Below are 18,553 nucleotides of genomic sequence, written 5' to 3'. Positions count from 1 at the left end.
GCGTCATCCATGCGATCGCGTGGATACCAGTTTTCTTAAAGCTCCATTTTGCTTCTTCCTTCCATTCTAGTATGTTTCCTTTTTCATCCTTTAAGTCATTCTGCCTTAGAAAATCTGAAACTACTCAACACACTAATCACGGCATCGAATGGAAATAAAGGTAATTAGAATAATTAATTTTTAAAGCTTAGAAAACATGTTTTTCATTATATGACATAATAAAGAAGGGAAAGTATAACTATGCAATTAATGTGAATAAGTAGGTGAAGTGCTGAATAAATCACTCTAATTAAGCACAAAAGAACTCATGAAATATAGGTTTATCAACCTCCCCACACTTAAACACTATCATGTCCTCATGCTAAATCCAAGGTAAATAATTAAGGTTAAAGTGATGGAATGTTATGAAATGCAACCTATGCTAAATGCATCTACCTAATGAGTCATGCAATTCTAATTCATCCACTCATATATAAAGTTTACATGTAGCTAAGTTAATTCACATTCTCAAGGAGTTGTGTGTATATATATAGCCAACCCTTAAATAATAAAGCACTTTAGCAAATGAGATGGGAAAGAAAATATTGTACAAACTTGCAAAACAATTAGTAAATTTTGAGCACAGATATATGTTGATGAGTTATTGAACCCTCACTGGATTTTGTGTTTACTCTCTAGTCACTCAGTGTTTATTGGGTTTATTCACTCTATTTTTCTTTTTATTCTTAATTTCTACAGCTTTGTTTTTCATCTAGCCAATCAACAATTATAGAATATAGTCATACCAAAAAGTCCTAAGGTCTTAATTAAGGTTGTAATGTGGTCAAGGTAAAGGTAAGGATTTATGTATAGGGTCAAGTGAGCTAATAAGTGAATCCTTAATTAGACTAAGATCTCACCTAACATACATATTCAGCAAGATAAAATTTCTTTACCTATTTTCCCGTAATTTCCCACTTATTGTTACATGCTCATGTTTCACTTTTTATCATTTTTTTATCCCATGTGTATTATTTTTATTTTGCATTGGGGAATTTCTTTTGTATCCCCTTTTATTTAAATGCTGAAAAAAAATTAACTTTTTTTTTAATGCACATGATAATTGAATCATTTTGAATTTCTTATGAGCATGCTTCCCAAATTTTATTTTATTCCCTTTTTCTTCTCTACCTTTTGTTTCTATCATCCATGTTCCCAAAAGGTTTCCCACTTTTAACTCTATTTATAATTTTCTATCTTAAGCTAACTAAGGATTCACTTGGGATTTTCCTTTGTTTTTCTGCTTAAGGCTAGTAATTTGGCTAAATAGAATAAAGGGGTTTTGAAAGGCTCAAGGGGGCTAACAAGGGTAATGTAAAAGGTAGGCTAATTTGGGGTGAGTGAGCTAAAATCAAATGATGGCCTCAATCATTCTCTTGGTATGTATCTATCCTATATTCTATAATTGGACATATAGATTAAAGCAAAGTAAAGAACATCAGAATAAAAAGAAATGTGACACACAGAAATGAAATTATGGTTTGAATGCAACCATACAATTTAAGCTCAAGACTCACAGGCTGTGTGTTCTCTAACTCAAGCATCATATATCATTTATATATTGTATGCAGGTTTAGTTAAAAATTCCCATTATTCTCTTAAAAAAATATTTAGGGTAGCTTTTAAAGTTTTAATGTTCCTCCTTGATGAAATGTTATCAACTAACATGTAATGCTATATATACAAGGTGTGGGTTATTTTGATTCTGTTAAAGTTTCTAGTTTACTTCCTTTTTATATTTTTCTATTTAAACTATACTATCTTATGCTAAAAAGGGTAAACTATACTAATTAATCCACTAATAAATCAGAATTGCAAACTAAACTAAACTAAATAACTAAAATATGAACAAAAAAATGCAAAATGCAGAAAATAGAGTAAAATACACAAGTAGCAATGTATAAGTACTCAGAAAATAACAATAAAAGAAAGAGAGAAAAAATACAGAAAAAATATCCAAAATAAAAGAAAAAGTATGTAGTAGTTCACCAAAATAAACGCCAGAGATGACGACCTCCCCACACTTAAAACGAAGCATCGTCCTCGATGCTCAATCAAGCCTGGTGTGAAGGAGTGTCATCAATGGTAGGGATGGTAGCTGGGGTCTCCGTGGCGGTGGTGGGCTGAGGGTCTGGCTGCTGTGGAGGTGGGACGGACTGGAGCGGGATTTCCGGATCTGCAGCCTCTATCTGGGGCATAACCTCCTGATGCGGGGCAGCCTGCTCTGTGGCTGCCTGCCGATGAGGCTCCGCCTGGGAATGAGGCTCCTCCTCGTACTCATCCTCCTCCTCGTGCTCATCCTTTGATGGCTCTGAAGGGGTGTCGGGCTCGGAGGGGATGTCGGCGCCCTGTCTGATCATCAGCTTCAGATGGGAATAGCGTCGCCTGCTGCGGCGCTCTAATCTCTCATACCGGCGCCTGTTATGGCGCTCCATCTGATCAAGCTGGCGGAATAGACGGTGCACGAGGCAATAGACCGGCTCAGAGGCGGGTGGAGGTGCAGTGGTGGCAGCAGGGGCAGCTGGGGCAGCTGTGGATGAAGAGGGTCCAGCAGACGGAGGGGATGTCTCATCAGTAGCAGTGACAGGTGGTGGTCTGTAACCCAAAGCAAGGAAGTTCCTGCTGTGCGGGATGATCTTCTTGCAGTCCACTGCTGGGGGTCTCTTATCGGCATCCTCCCAAGGCATATTAGCCTGACGGCCTAGCCGTGTAACCAGGTAAGGAAAGGGGAGGGTGCCTCGTACGTGGGCCCTGGCCATATAATGCCGGATAAAACGAGGTAAGTATATGTCCTTACCCTCCAGCACACACCAAAGGAGGGTGATCATGGTAGCCAGAATCTCCGTCTCGTGAGTACTCGGCATCACAAAATTACTCAAGATCTGATGCCATAGCCGAGCCTCATCGTTCAAGTACACTCTCTTGATACCTCTAGGCATAGTGGTGTTCTGACCCATCTCCCAAGGAACAGCAGGGTCGAGAGCTATCCGTGCCTTTACGGCATCCCAGTCAAACTGCATCTGACCCATGTCCTCCTCAGCCTGTGCAAAACCATCTGGCTGATCGGACTTGGCTGGAAGCTGGAGAATGGTCTCTATGGCCTCCTCAGTGACCAGAATTTGCTTTCCTCTCAGGTTCACTGCATCAAGGGTAGTAAGGTAGTAGTTGCAATAGAATTCCCGGACCCAAGATGCATTGACCTCTGTCAGTGGTCTCTCCAGAAAGAACCAGCCCCTATGCTTGATTTGCTCAGTAGTGTACTGTTGGAGGGCCTCTGGAATCTTTAAGGTACGTTCCAGGTATAGGTTTCTGGAGTTTGCAAAAGCCGGGTACTTCAGTTCACAGTACCGGTTTGCAAATTTTATAGGATCATCTGCAGGAAGCAGCTGGTTAGCTTTCTCCTACTGTGTGAAGTTCTTCTCCCGCCATGATGAATCGTGCATTAGAGCAATGATGGACTGGGAGGAATCTCCTCTCTTGTGCTTGCCAGTAGCCGTGCCTTTGCCTTTTCTTTGTGAGGCAGACATCCTGAAAAACAGAAAATCAGGAATGGATAAAAAAATAGAAAAGCAAATAGGCAATTAAACAAAGAAAACTCAAAGCGGTAAGGGAGAAATAGAATAAGGAAAATGAGTAATTGAATTGTGATTGAATGAATGTTAAATGGAAAGAAAATAAGCAATATGCCATGGTTAGAAAGTTAGAGGAAAGTGAAAATAATTAGAAAAGAGACCAAAAGGGTTAGTATGGTTAGGATTTGAAAAAGAAATTAGTAAATTAAAAACAGTGAGTTAGTAAAGTGCGGGTTAAAGTAAGTGGCATAGAGAAAAAACCATATAACAAGGATTCATAGGTAAGAATAGAAGTACTCATAATTGAACAAGCAGTTTATGAACCAGGAAATCAAAAAGGGTGAGAAGGTCTGCCATAGCATTCATGTAATGGTTTGGGTAAAGCAGAATAAAACAGATTTCAGAAATGCCAAACCAAAACATGAATGAAAACAAATTTAAAAAAAAATTTGGGCAGCATTCTGGCTAAAATTGGATTGTCCCGAAAAATAAACAGCAATTTAATCAGTTCATATGAATTAAAAAAAATCAAGCTGCATGTACATAAATATAAAATAAACATAAAAAAACTCAATGTAAACAACAGCAACATACAAGAAAGCAGCATATGAATCATGATTATAGCAGCAACAGAATTGCACATAGGATAAAACAGAAGTAAGAACAGTGTAAGTAAACAGACCTAGATCCACTAATCACAGCCTAAGCTACCTAACAACCTAAAAATCCACTACAACATGCAAGTCTAACTATCCTAATTATGAACATAAACGGAATAAAAAAATACAAAAAAGTTACGAACAGATAAAAAAAATGGTTGCGTGTTGCGGAACCTGGTAAACGGAAGGGGTGGAACAGGGAAGAAGGTGGCTGCGGCGGCGTCCGGCGCGGTGGTGGTGCACGGCGATGCGGTGGTGGCGGCGGAGGGGGTTGGTGTCGGAGAAAGGGTTTAGGTGGTGGGTGGTGGTTGGAGGGAGAGGATAGGGGTGGGAGGTTGGGGTTGGGGTTGCTGGCTGAAGGGGTGGGGCACGGTGGATGGCCGGCGGTGGTGGGCGGTGGTGGCGGCGAGCAGCGGTGGAAAGGGGAGGAGAGAGGAAGAAGGAAGGAGAGAGAAGGGGAGGGGGTGGTACGGCGGCGGTGGCGGGTCGGCGGCAGCGTCTGGGTGATGGTGCGGTGGCGGCTGGAAGGTGGTGGGTGGTGGTTGGAGGGAGAGGAGGCAGAGAAGGGGAAGAGGGTTGGGGGTGAGGGTTGCGCGACTGATAGGGTTCGCGGGCTGGGGGGTTATATTTTCGAATCCACGCGGCCGCGTGGGGCACGCGGTCGCGTGGTTGGGACGAGAACGGGAGTGACGCGATCGCGTGGGGTGCGCGATCGCATGCGAGGGGGAAAGAAGGGTGACGCGATCGCATGGGTCGTGCAATCGCGTCGCTGGAATTCGTGCTAAACGCACGACTCCAGCGCCATTTTAGCGCAACTCTCTGTCTCCTTTTGGGGTAATGTGCAATCCATGTGACGCGATCGCATCGCTCACGCGGTCGCGTGGGATTGGTATTGGGTAAGTGACGCGATCGCATGGGGCATGCGATCGCGTGGGCCAATTTGTGCGAAACACACAAGGACCGCACGATTCCAGCCCAACTTTCTGTTCGTTGGATCCTTACGCCGATATATGTATCACGCGGCCGCGTGGGTCACGCGGTCGCATGGGTGGTGTTTTTCGCGATATGACGCGATCGCATGGGGCAGGCGGTCACGTCGTGCAACCACTTTTTTTTTATGCATGAAAAGTGCAGAATGCAATGACTATCATGGATGCTTATGCATGATTCCAGGTTTAATAAATTAAAATGAAAAAGGAAAAATTGAAAGCAATTAACAAGAAATAAATTGAAAAAGAAGCGACCATACCATGGTTGGTTGTCTCCCACCTAGCACTTTTAGTTAAAGTCCTTAAGTTGGACATTGGAAGAGTATCCTGTTATGGTGGCTTGTGTTTAAATTCGTCCAAAAATCTCCACCAGTGCTTGGAATGCCAATAGCCTCCGGGGTCCCAAACTAGGCATGTAAAGCTTCTGCGCAGCTTTAAACAGATATCCAGCCTCCCAGGATGACGAATGTCAGAACATAATCCATGATCCCAAGCTGTGTTTTTAGATCCGCCTTCGTTTTGAATTGTAAGTTTCCATTCGGGCGGGTTAAAGAGTAGAATCTCACCATGGCGACCAAACGTCCTCCGTGATCCATGCAATTGAGCACGATACCAATCTGTGTACTTCGAGGTGAAGCGTGGAACCTTATTGAACCTGGTGCACCAGCTCTGAATACGAGCCATTTCCCTTTTACTTTTAAAGCCGCAGAGAGCTCTAAGCTGGCCATCTGTTTCAAGAAAACCATATTCAAGTGAATAAGTAAAATTATAAGTTAAGGATTGTACCCACTTGAAGCTTGTATTGGGTGGCAATGGCCTTGGGATAGGTGTTTTTGGTGGTTCTGTGAGTTCCGTTTCCTTGTGCTCTTCTGTGAATTCTTCCACTTCCTTACAAAGATCTTCGATTGTATCTGTATTCTGGTCAAAGCCTTCTGCGTCTTCCTCATCACTTGAGTCATAGATTGGAGGTTGAGAGAAATCTACCTCCGCATCATCTTCATATTCACTTGGGGAAGATTCTTCGATCTCAGAGAATTCACTTGCGGACGCAAGTTCATCACTAGGAGCACTAGACTTGTGACTATCATCATCAAGGAAATTTGCTTCTTGGATTATTCCGTCTGATTCTTCGTAAACGACTTGCCTTGGAGATTGTACGGTATCCTCCTTAGCATCAACTGTAGTGTCTTGGACGGAGTTTTCCTCAATTCTGTATTCCCAAGGAAGTTCAGCATCACCTAGATCTTCAACCAACTCTTCTTTTTGAACAATGACAGCTTCTTCCACTTGTTCTAGTACGAATTCATTTTCTGTCTTGTCCACTGGAGTCTCTAGCGTTTCTTTCATGCTATGCTCTTCATTGGGCTGTCCACATGGGGCTGTGGTTGATCCTTGTATACTTGAGCACCTAGTGGCCCATTGAATTAGTGCTTGCTCTAGTTGTTGAATAGTTGTTTGAAATTTAATCATTTTTTCTTTCAGGCGATCCTTTGCTTCGCGGTTTGCCAGACTTGGACATGATACATAGGAAAGTGGTGATGATTGGGAACGATTGGATTGGTATTGGGGTAAGGAAGGATCATATGATGGCGAATGGTGAAGAGAAGCTTGTGAGTGTGGTGGTTCGAGGTTATGTTGAAAGGATGGTTCATATGCACGGGGTGGGGCTTGTTGGTAGTTACAAGGTTGTCCACCATGTCTTACAGCTGGGTATGCACGGTAGAATGGTCTTTGTCCAGGATATCTCGGGGGGTGTTGCTGCCTAAAGGGTTGATTAGATCCTCTTGGCTCCATCCATCCTTGATTGGTCTGACCTTGATGCACATTCCTGCTATAACTTCTATTTCCTTTAACAATATTAGAACCAAACTCAAAGCGAGAGGAGTGAGAGTTCATAGTAGCAAATAAAGAGAAAAAGGAAAAACAACAATAATCAAACAAGCAAAAGAAAAATATTTACAATAACCAATAATAAGGCACACGTTAGCAGTTCCCCGGCAACGGCGCCATTTTGATGTCGGGTTTTCTACCAGTAAAGAAATTCATAAAAACGGTTGCGTTGTAGATATAGTTTCTAAACTGGCAAAAATCTCTTCGTACAAACATGTTGGGTGTCACAAGTAACAAACCCCTTTAAAAATTGTTAACCGAGTATTCAAACCTCGGGTCGTCTTCTCAAGGAACTGCGAGGAAGTGTGTTCTTATTATTGGCTATAAAGGTTGTAATCGGGGTTTAGAAGGTGAGAAGCAAGTAATTTAAATGACGAGCGAATTAAATGGCAAGTAAAAATAAATAATAACTGTAAAACAACTTTTGGCAAGATAAGGGAAGTTAGAAGTCCAACTTAGTTATCCTTCTCAACAATAATGAAAGTTGTATCTTAATTCCACTTGCTCAACCTTTACTAAAGCAAAGGAAAGTTAAGGGACTAATTAAATTGAGCTTTGAATCCTAATTATTTCCTAAGAAAAGGTTGGGATTAATTAAGTTCAACTCAATTAGCAAGGTAACGATTATCAATTATGTTGAGTTTAATAACTGTTGAGTTACTGAATTCTTAACCAAAACCAAAAGGGGAAAAAGTAAATTGCTAAAACAATAAAAGTGTCTTTAGATGGGAAGCAATGGCAACTTAAATCAAAGAGAATAATCATAAACTGAAAATACCTCAAATTGTCATTAATTCAATTAGAAATCTGTAACATGGAATAATTCGTAAATTATAATAATCAATTCAAATGTTGGAATAAATAAATAAAAGTAAAACTAAAAGAACATTAAACCTGGGATCCAGAGTTACTCTTAAAATAAGAAGAAGTCCTAAATCCTAAAAAAGAGAGAGAGAAGATCTCCCTCTCAACTAAATCTAAATCATTGAAAGGTGAAAATATGCGAGCTCCCTTGAATGGAAGCATTCCCACACTTTATAACCTCTAGTCTATGCTGTCTGTACTTGGATCTGGGCCAAAAAGGGCTTCAGAATTCGCTGGGGGCGTATTCTGTAATTTCTGGTGCGTGGCCTCTGTCACGCGTCCGCGTGGGTCACGCGGTCGCGTCATTCGGAGCTTTTCCTTGCCACGCGGTCGCGTTAGTCATGCGACCGCGTCATGTGTATTCTGCTTGAGGCGCGCGGTCGCGTCAGGCATGCGGCCGCGTCGCTGCTGATTCGTGCTTGGCACGCGATCGCGTCATCCATGCGATCGCGTGGATACCAGTTTCCTTAAAGCTCCGTTTTGCTTTTTCCTTCCATTCTAGTATGTTTCCTTTTTCATCCTTTAAGTCATTCTGCCTTAGAAAATCTGAAACTACTCAACACACTAATCACGGCATCGAATGGAAATAAAGGTAATTAAAATAATTAATTTTTAAAGCTTAGAAAACATGTTTTTCATTATATGACATAATAAGGAAGGGAAAGTAAAACTATGCAATTAATGTGAATAAGTAGGTGAAGAGTTGAATAAATCACTCTAATTAAGCACAAAAGAACTCATGAAATATGGGTTTATCAGAGATCCATAAGTGGGCTCTCTTATTTGCTCCATCCTCTTTTTAGTGATGAGCTTGTCCTCTTCAATGAGGATGTCTTCTTCTATGACAACTCCAGTTAAATTGCATAGGTGACAGATGAGATGAGGGAAGGCTAACCTTGCCAAAGTGGAGGTTTTGTCAGCCACTTTGTAGAGTTCTAGAGATATGACCTCATGAACTTCTACTTCCTCTCCATTCATGATGCTATGGATCATGATAGCCTGATCTATAGTCACTTCAGATCGGTTGCTAGTAGGAATGATGGAGCGTTAGATGAATTCCAACCATCCTCTAGCCACGAATTTAAAGTCATGCCTTCTCAATTGAACCGGCTTGCCTTTGGAGTCTCTTTTCCACTGAGCTCCTTCCACACATATGTCCATGAGGACTTGGTCCAACCTTTGATCAAAGTTGACCCTTCTAGTGTAGGGGCATGCATCTCCTTGCATCATTGGAAATTTGAATGCCAACCTTACATTTTTCAGACTGAAATCTAAGTATTTCTCCCGAACCATTGTAAGCCAATTTTTTGGGTTTGGGTTCACACTTTAATCATGGTTTTTGGTGACCCATGCATTAGCATAAAACTCTTGAACCATTAAGATTCCGACTTATCGAATGGGGTTGGTGAGAACTTCCCAACCTCTTTTTCGAATCTCATGTCGGATCTCCGGATACTCATTCCTTTTGAGCATGAAAGGGACCTCAGGGATCACCTTCTTCTTGGGCACAACTTCATAGAAGTGGTCTTGATAGACCTTTGAGATGAATCTCTCCATCTCCCATGACTCAGAGGTGGAAGCTTTTGCCTTCCCTTTCCTCTTTCTAGAGGTTTCTCTGGCCTTAGGTGCCATAAATGGTTATGGAAAAACAAAAAGTAATACTTTTACCACACCAAACTTAGAAGGTTTGCTCGTCCTCGAGCAAAAGAAGAAATAAGGGAGGAGAAAAAGAAGAAAATGGAGGAGATGGAGGAGATGAAGAGGTGTGAGTGGTTCGGCCAAGGGGGGAAAGAAGTGTTTTATGATGTGTGAAAATGAAGGAGGGATGAGGGGTTTATATAGGAGTGGAGAGAGAGAGAGAGGGGTGGGGTTCGTGTATTAGGGGTTGGGTTTGGGAGGGAAAGAATTTGAATTTGAATTGTGAGGAGGTGATTGGTAAAGAAGTGATGGGGAAGAGAAATGGAAGGTGTGAAGAAGAGAGAGAGAGAGTTGAGGTAGGTGGGGATCCTGTGGGTTCACAGATCCTGAGGTGTCAAGGATTTCTCATCGCTGCACCATTTTGGCGTGTAAACGTCCTCTTGAGTGCCAATCCTGGCGTTAAACGCCAGGTTGCTACCCATTTCTGGCGTTTAACGCCAGCTTTTCTCCCCTTTCTGGCGTTTAAACGCCAGCTTGATGCCCTTTTCTGGCGTTAAACGCCAGTCTGGTGCCCTTTTCTGGCGTTAAACGCCAGTCTGGTGCCCTTTTCTAGCGTTAAACGCCAGTCTAGTGCCCTTTTCTGGCGTTAAATGCCAGTCTGGTGCCTTTTTCTGGCATTAAACGCCCAGAATGGTGCCAGACTGGGCGTTTAACACCCATTCTGCTACCCTTACTGGCGTTTAAACGCCAATAAGCTCCTCCTCCAGGGTGTGCTGTTTTTAATGCTGTTTTTGATTTTGCTTTGATTTTTGCAGTTATTTTTGTGACTCCACATGATCATCAACCTAAGGAAAACATAAAATAATAATGGAAATTTAACATAAATAAGTAAAAATTGGGTTGCCTCCCAACAAGCGCTTCTTTAATGTCAATAGCTTGACAGTGGGCTCTCATGGAGCCTCACAGGTACTCAGAGCATGATGATGGCCTCCTAACACCAAACTTAAAGTTTGAATGTGGTGGTTCTGTTTGACTCTGCATTGAGAGAAGCTTGTCATGCTTCTTCTCCATGTGTACAGAAGGAGATTCTTTAGCTTTAAACACAAGGTAGTCCTCATTCATTTGAAGAACCAACTCTCCTCTGTCAACATCAATCACAGCTTTTGCTGTGGCTAGGAAGGGTCTGCCAAGGATAATAGATTCATCCTTATTCTTCCTAGTGTCCAGGATTATAAAGTCAGCAGGGATGTAAAGGCCTTCAACCTTTACCAAGACATCCTCTACAAGTCCATAAGCCTGTTTCCTTGAATTGTCTGCCATCTCTAGTGAGATTCTTGCAGCTTGCACCTCAAGGATCCCTAGTTTCTCCATTACAGAGAGGGGCATGAGGTTTATGCTTGACACTAAGTCACACATAGCCTTCTTAAAGGTTCTAGTACCTATGGTACAGGGTATTAAGAATTTACCAGGATCTGGTTTCTTTTGAGGTAATGTCTACCTAATCAAGTCATTCAGTTCATTGGTGATCAAGGGGGTTCATCCTCCCGAGTCTCATTACCAAATAACTTGGCATTCAGCTTTATGATTGCTCCAAGGTACTTAGCAACTTGCTCTTCAGTAATATCTTCATCCTCTTCAGAGGAAGAATACTCATCAGAGCTCATGAATGGCAGAAGTAAGTTCAATGGAATCTCTATGGTCTCTGTATGAGCCTCAGATTTCTTTGGTTCCTCATTAGGGAACTTCTTTTTGTTCAGAGGACATCCCATGAGGTTTTTTTGTCACTGGGAATCACGTCCTTCTTACTCTCTCTAGGTTCGGCCATGTTGGTCATGGTTATGGCCTTGCACTCTCTCTTGGGATTTTCTTCTGTATTGCTTGAGAGAGTGTTAGGAGGAGTTTCAGTAATTCTCTTACTCAGCTGACCCACTTGTGCCTCCAAATTTCTAATGGAGGATCTTATTTCATTCATAAAACTTAGTGTGGTCTTAGATAGATCAGAGACTATGGTTGCTAAGCCAGAACGGTTCTGCTCAAAATTCTCTGTCTTTTGCTAAGAAGATGATGGAAAAGGCTTGCTATTGCTAAACCTATTTCTTTCACCATTATTGTTGTTGAAGCCTTGTTGAGGCTTCTGTTGGTCCTTCCATGAGAGATTTGGATGATTTCTTCATGAAGGATTATAGGTGTTTCCATAGGGTTCTCCCATGTAATTCACCTCTTCCATTCCAGGGTTCTCAGAGTCATAGGCTTCTTCTTCAGAGGAAGCTTCCTTAGTATTGCCTGATGCAGCTTGCATTCCGGACAGACTCTGAGAAATCATATTGACTTTTTGAGTTAATATTTTATTCTGAGCCAGTATGGCATTCAGAGTATCAATCTCAAGAACTCTTTTCTTCTGAGTTATCCCATTGTTCACAGGATTTCTTTCAGAAGTGTACATGAACTAGTTATTTGCAACCATTTTAATGAGTTCCTGGGCTTCTTCAGGCATCTTCTTCAGATGAAGAGATCCACCAGCAGAGTTATCCAATGACATCTTGGACAGTTCAGACAGACCATCATAGAATATACATATGATGCTCCATTCTGAAAGCATGCCAGAAGGACACCTTCTGATCAACTGCTTGTATCTTTCTCAAGCTTCATAGAGGGATTCGCCTTCCTTCTGTCTGAAGGTATGGACTTCCACTCTAAGCTTACTCAATTTTTGAGGTGGAAAGAACTTGCCAAGAAGGCATTGACTAGCTTTTTCCAAGAGTTTAGGCTTTCTTTAGGTTGTGAGTCCAGCCATGTCCTAGCTCTGTCTCTTACAGCAAAAGGGAAGAGCATAAGTCTGTAGACCTCAGGGTCAACCCCATGGGTCTTAACAGTGTCACATATTTGCAAGAATTCAGCTAAAAACTGATGAGAATCTTCCAATGGAAGTCTATGATACTTGCAGTTCTGCTGCATTAGAGAAACTAATTGAGGCTTAAGCTCAAAGTTGTTTGCTCTAATTTCAGGAATTGAGATGCTCCTTCCACAGAAGTCAGAAGAGGGTACAATGAAGTCACCAAGTATCTTCCTTGCATTGTTGGCATTGTTGTTATTTTCGGCTGCCATGTCTTCTTCCTTTTCGAAAATTTTTGTTAGGTCCTCTCCAGAGAGTTGTGCTTTAGCTTCTCTTAGCTTCCTCTTCAAGGTCCTTTCAGGTTCAGGATCAGCTTCAACAAGAATGCCTTTGTCCTTGTTCCTGCTCATAAGAAAGAGAAGAGAACAAGAAAGTATGGAATCCTCTATGTCACAGTATAGAGATTCCTTGAGGTGTCAGAGGAAAACAAGAATAGAGGGATGAGGTAGGTAGATAAGAATTCGAACATATGAAGAAGGAGAAAGAGTCCAAATTGCTAATTGAGGAGGAATGTTAGTCCTTAAATAGAAGAAGGTGAGGAGGGGAAAAATTTTTCGAAAACAAATTTTTAAATAAAACTAAAAATTTTAAAATAATTAAAAAGAATTTTGAAAAAGTGGTTGATGGTTTTTCGAAAGTTAAAAGTGAGAAAGTGGTTAAGTGATTTTGAAGAAGATTTTGAAATCAATAATCAAAATGATATGATTGAAAACTATTTGAAAAAGATGTGGTTGAGAAGATATAATTGAGAAGATATGATTGAAAAATGATTTAAAAAGAAATTTTTGAATTAATGATATGATTGAGAAAATATGATAGGAATTTCTTTTTAAAATTAATGACTTGGCTAACAAGAAATTTAAAAGATATGATTCTAAAATTCAAATATTGAACCTTTCTTAACAAGGAAGTAACAAACTTGAAATTTTTGAATCAAATCATTAATTGGTAGCCAGGATTTTCAAAAATAGTGAGAGAAGAATGAAAAAGATTTGATTTTGAAAAAGATATGATTTGAAAAAGATATGATTTGGAAAGGATTTGATTTTGAAAAATTATGAAGATTTGAAAAAGATTTGAATTAAAAACTAACTTACCACCCTTGTGCTGTCCTGGCTTTAAACGCCCAGAATGGTATCCATTCTGGCGTTTAACGCCCATTTGGCTACCTCCTTGGGCGTTAAACGCCCAGCCAGGTACCCTGGCTGGCATTTAAATTCCAGAATTCCTTCTTCACTGGGCGTTTTGAACGCCCAGCTTTTTCTCTGTGATTCCTCTGCTGCATGTTCTGAATCTTCAATTCTCTGTATTATTGACTTGAAAAGATATAATTTTGAAAATTTTTTGAATTTTTAATGATGAGAGAGAACAACAACAAAATGAAACTAATCATGAAAAACTAAAATCAAATAAACAATGCATGCAGGAACACGTTGAATGTCAAGATGAACAATCATATTATTTTTTTAAGAAAAGAAAGACATGCAAGACACCAAACTTAGAAATTTTTATATTAGAGACACTAACAAATTGAGAATGCACATGAGAAAGAACAAAAGACACAAAACAAGTGAATTTAAAGATCAGACCCAATAAAATCATCAAGAACAACTTGAAGATCAATGAAGAACATAATGCATATGTTTTAGAAGAATGCAAGAAAATTAAAAATATGTGAAACACCAAACTTAAAATGTGACACTAGACTCAAACAAGAAACACAAATTATTTTTTTATTTTCATGGTTTTATTAATTTTTTTTTGTATTTTTTGAAAATTATTTGGAAAAAGAAAAATAAGGATTTCAAAATTTTAAATAAGAATTCCAGGAATCATGCAATGTTAGTCTAAAGCTTCAGTCTAAAAAGATTAGACATGGCTAGCTAAGCTTCAGCAGGACATTACATACAATAGCCAAATTGATGGGAATCAATTAGCTCCTGTGATGATAAAAGCATCATCTGAAACTCTAGAATTCATTCTTAAAAATTATGAAGAACATAGACTAATTTATTTTTTTGAAAATTTTTCGAAAATAAAAAGAACAAAAACAAAAAGCTTAAAATTAAAATAAAATTACCTAATCTGAGGAACAAGATGAACCGTCAGTTGTCCAAATTCAAACAATCCCCGGCAACGGCGCCAAAAACTTGGTGCACGAAATCACAATCACACTTTTGCAATTCTGCACAACTAACCAGCAAGTGCACTGGGTCATCCAAGTAATACCTTACGTGAGTAAGGGTCGATCCCACGGAGATTGTTAGCTTGAAGCAAGCTATAGCCATCTTGTAAATCTTAGTCAGGCGGATTCAAATGGTTATGAATTTTGATAATTAAAAGATAAATAAAACATAAAATAAGATAGAGATACTCATGTAATTCATTGGTAGGAATTTCAGATAAGCGTATGGAGGTGCTTTACTCCTTCTGAATCTCTGCTTTCCTACTGCCCTCATCCAGTCATTCATACTCTTTTCCATGGCAAGCTGTATATTGGAGGATCACCGTTGTCAATGGCTACCGTCCTTTGACGAACGGATTTCTGCTAGTAAAGAAATTTTCATAAAAATAATCGCGTTGTAAGTATAGTTTCTAAACCAACAAGAATCCTTTTGTACAAAAGTTTTGTTTGTCACTAAAGCAAACCCAATAAATTGATAACCGAAGTATTGAAATCTCGGGTCGTCTTCTCAAGGAAGTGCAGGGAAGTATGATTTATTATTGGTTATGCAAAGGTATACTTTTGGGGTTTTTAAAAGGTTTGAACAAGTAATTTAATTGACAAGAAAAGCAAATTGATAATTAATAAAACTCTTGGCAAGGTATGAGAATTAGAAGTCCTATCCTAGTTATCCTTATCAACGATGATGAGAATTGGGTTTTAATCCCACTGAGTTAACCTTTGCTGAATAAAGGAAGGACAAGTGGACTAATCAAGTTGATCCTCAGGTCCTAGTCAATTCCTAAGGAAAGACTAGAGTTATTGGAATTTGAATCAATTAGCAAAAATAACAATTATCAATCACGATGAGTTTGATAACTCAAGAGTCTCTAATTAATCAATTAAGACCAAGAATATAAAAAGCTAAATAAAAAATCATAAATATGAAATACCTCAATTGCATTAATAAAAGAAAATCAATTTAGACATAAAGAGTTCATAAACTAAAGTGATAAAATAAATAAAAAGAACATTGAACCTGTGATTGAAGAAGATGAAATCCCAATCCTAATATAAATCCTAATCCTAATCCTAATCCTAATCCTAAGAGAGAGGAGAGAACCTCTCTCTCTAAAAATACATCTAAAACCTAAAATTATGAATTATGAATGTTGTATTCTGTATATCTTTTGATTCCTTCATTCTCTGGCTTATATTTTGTGTTTCTGGCTTGGATTTGGGCCGAAAAAGGGTCCAGAAATCGCTGGGGGCGTTTTCTGCAGATTTTTGTACGTGGCGTCTGTCACGTGTCCGCGTGGGTCACGCGTTTGCATCATCTGGGAGTTTTTCTTGTCACGCGTACGCGTCGGTCACGCGTACGCATCATTTGCGTTCTGCTCAAGGCGCGCGTCCGCGTCATCCACGCGTTCGCGTCGCTGTATTTTCGCGCTAGGCACGCGTTCGCGTTGTCCATGCGTTCGCGTCGCTGCCTTTTTCTTCAAAACTCCATTTTTGTGCTTTCCTTCCATTTTTGTATGTTTTCTTTTGTCCTTTGAGTCATTCCTGCCCTATGAGATCTAAAAATACTTAACACACAAATCACGGCATCGAATGGTAATAAAGGGTAATTAAAATTAATATTTTAAAGCATAGGAAACATGTTTTTCACATATATCATAAAATAAGGAAGAAAAAGTAAAACCATGCAATTTACATGAATAAGTGGGTGAAGGGTTAAACAAATCACTTAAGTAAAGCACAAAATACATCATAAAATATGGGTTTATCAACCTCCCCACACTTAGACAATAGCATGTCCTCATGCTAAATCCTAGTGAAAGAGTAAAGTTAGAATGGTGGAATCTCATGCAGTGCAATCTATTCTAGATACAAACTACCTACATGAATTAAGCAATTTTAATTATTATCCACCTATATATATATATATATAGCTTACATGTGGTTAATTTGATTCATGTTTTCAAGGAATCATATATGTATAGCCAAACCTAAATCATGTTAAAGCACTGTCACAATTGAGTTGGGTTAAGATATTTCATAAGCTTGCAAGACAGTTAAATATTTAAACAGAGATATATGGTGATGAGCTATTGAACCCTCACTGGATTTTGTGTTTACTCTCTAGTCACTCAGTGTTTATTGGGTTAATCACTCTATTCTTTTCTATTCTTTCTTCTTAAAACTTTATTCTTCATCTAACCAATCAACAAATATTGAATATAGACATACAAAGATCATGAGGTCTTTTAAAGGTTGTAATGGGGTCAAGGTAAGGGTAGGGGTATATATAAGGCCAAGTGAGCTATAAGTTGAATCCTTAATTAGTCTAAGGTCTCACTTAACATATAAATATTCTATATAATTTATAACTTCCCTGGGGTTCCCAATTTTTCTCTTTCTTAATACATACTCATGTACCAATTTTAATTTTGATTCTTATCTCATGTGCATTGATTTCTTTACTAAACTTATCATTGAGATAATTTTGTCCCCTTATTTACTTAGGTAAAAAGGATTTTTTTTATGCAATTATGTAGTATGCAATATGCAGTGCTAATGTAGATGCTATGAATAATTCCAGGTTCAATGAAAATAAAATAAAATAAAAACAAACAGCACGAAATAAAATTGAAAAAGGAGCGATCATACCATGGTGGGTTGTCACCCACCTAGCACTTTTAGTTATAGTCCTTAAGTTGGACATTTGATGAGCTTCCTACTATGGTGGCTTGTGCTTGAATTCATCCAAAAATCTCCACCAGTGCTTGGAATGCCAACAGCCTCTGAGGTCCCAAACTAGGCATGTAAAGCCCTTGAGCAGCTTTAAACAGATTCTCAGGCTCCCGGGGTGTTGAATGTCAGAACAGATTCCAGGATCCCAAACCTTGCTTTTATATCTGCCTTTGTTTCGATCTATATTTTTCCAGCTGGGCGGTTTGGAAATTGTATTCTCACCAAGATGACCAAACGTCTTCCAAGACCCATTCAATTGAACTTGACACCAATCCTTGCACTTCAAATTGAAGCGTGGAACCTTATTGAATCTTGCATACCAGCTCTGAGTGTGAACCATTTCCCTTTTACTCTTAAAGCCGCAGAGAGCTCTAAGCTGGCCATCTGTTTCAAGCAAACCATATTCAAGTGGAAAAGTAAAGATAAAGGTTAAGGATTTTACCCACTCGAAGTTTGAATTGGGCGGTAACAGCCTTGGGATAGGTGTTTCCAATGGTTCCGCAAGCTCTACTCCCTTGTGTTCCTCTGTGAATTCCTCTACTTCCTTGCAAACTTTTTCAAATTCAGCCATGTCTTGATCAAAGTCCTCAAATTCGTCCTCACCATCACTCAAGTCATAAGTTGGAGGTTGAGAAAAATCTACCTCCACATCACCTTCGTATTCACTTGGGTAAGATTCTTCAGGCTCAAGGAGTTCAGTTGTGGATGCAAGTTCATTACTAGGAGGGCTTGATTCATGATTATCAATGCTAAGGGATGATGCGTATTTTCAGAAAACGGAAAACGAATTCCAAATACACAAAACTAACCAGCAAGTGCACCGGGTCGTATCAAGTAATAAAACTCACGGGAGTGAGGTCGATCCCACAGGGATTGAAGGATTGAGAAATTTTAGTTTAGTGGTTGATTTAGTCAAGCGAATCAAGAGTTGATTTGAGTGGTTTGTATTCGACAGAAGCTAAATTGCATGAAATTTAAAAGGGAGAGGGACAATTACAGTAAATTAAAGAGCATAGAAAGTAAATGTGCTGAATCTTAAAGTGCAAGTAATATAAATTGTAGAGACTTAGATTGCAAGAAATGTAAATTGC

At 39.5% G+C, this 18,553-nt stretch overlaps 1 non-coding gene across 1 annotated transcript; it reads left to right on the top strand.

The window, feature by feature from the left end:
- Window positions 1-12,248: 12,248 nt before the first annotated feature.
- LOC112788104 (small nucleolar RNA R71) lies at window positions 12,249-12,352 on the top strand. The gene has a single exon (XR_003195483.1). It is a non-coding gene; the product is annotated as a small nucleolar RNA R71 (small nucleolar RNA).
- The last annotated feature ends 6,201 nt before the right edge of the window (window positions 12,353-18,553 follow it).

This window comes from Arachis hypogaea, chromosome 20, assembly GCF_003086295.3.
Source record: "Arachis hypogaea cultivar Tifrunner chromosome 20, arahy.Tifrunner.gnm2.J5K5, whole genome shotgun sequence".
Taxonomy (NCBI): domain Eukaryota; kingdom Viridiplantae; phylum Streptophyta; class Magnoliopsida; order Fabales; family Fabaceae; genus Arachis; species Arachis hypogaea.
Note: the sequence above shows the minus strand (reverse complement) of the source record. Positions and strands in the feature narration are given on the sequence as shown.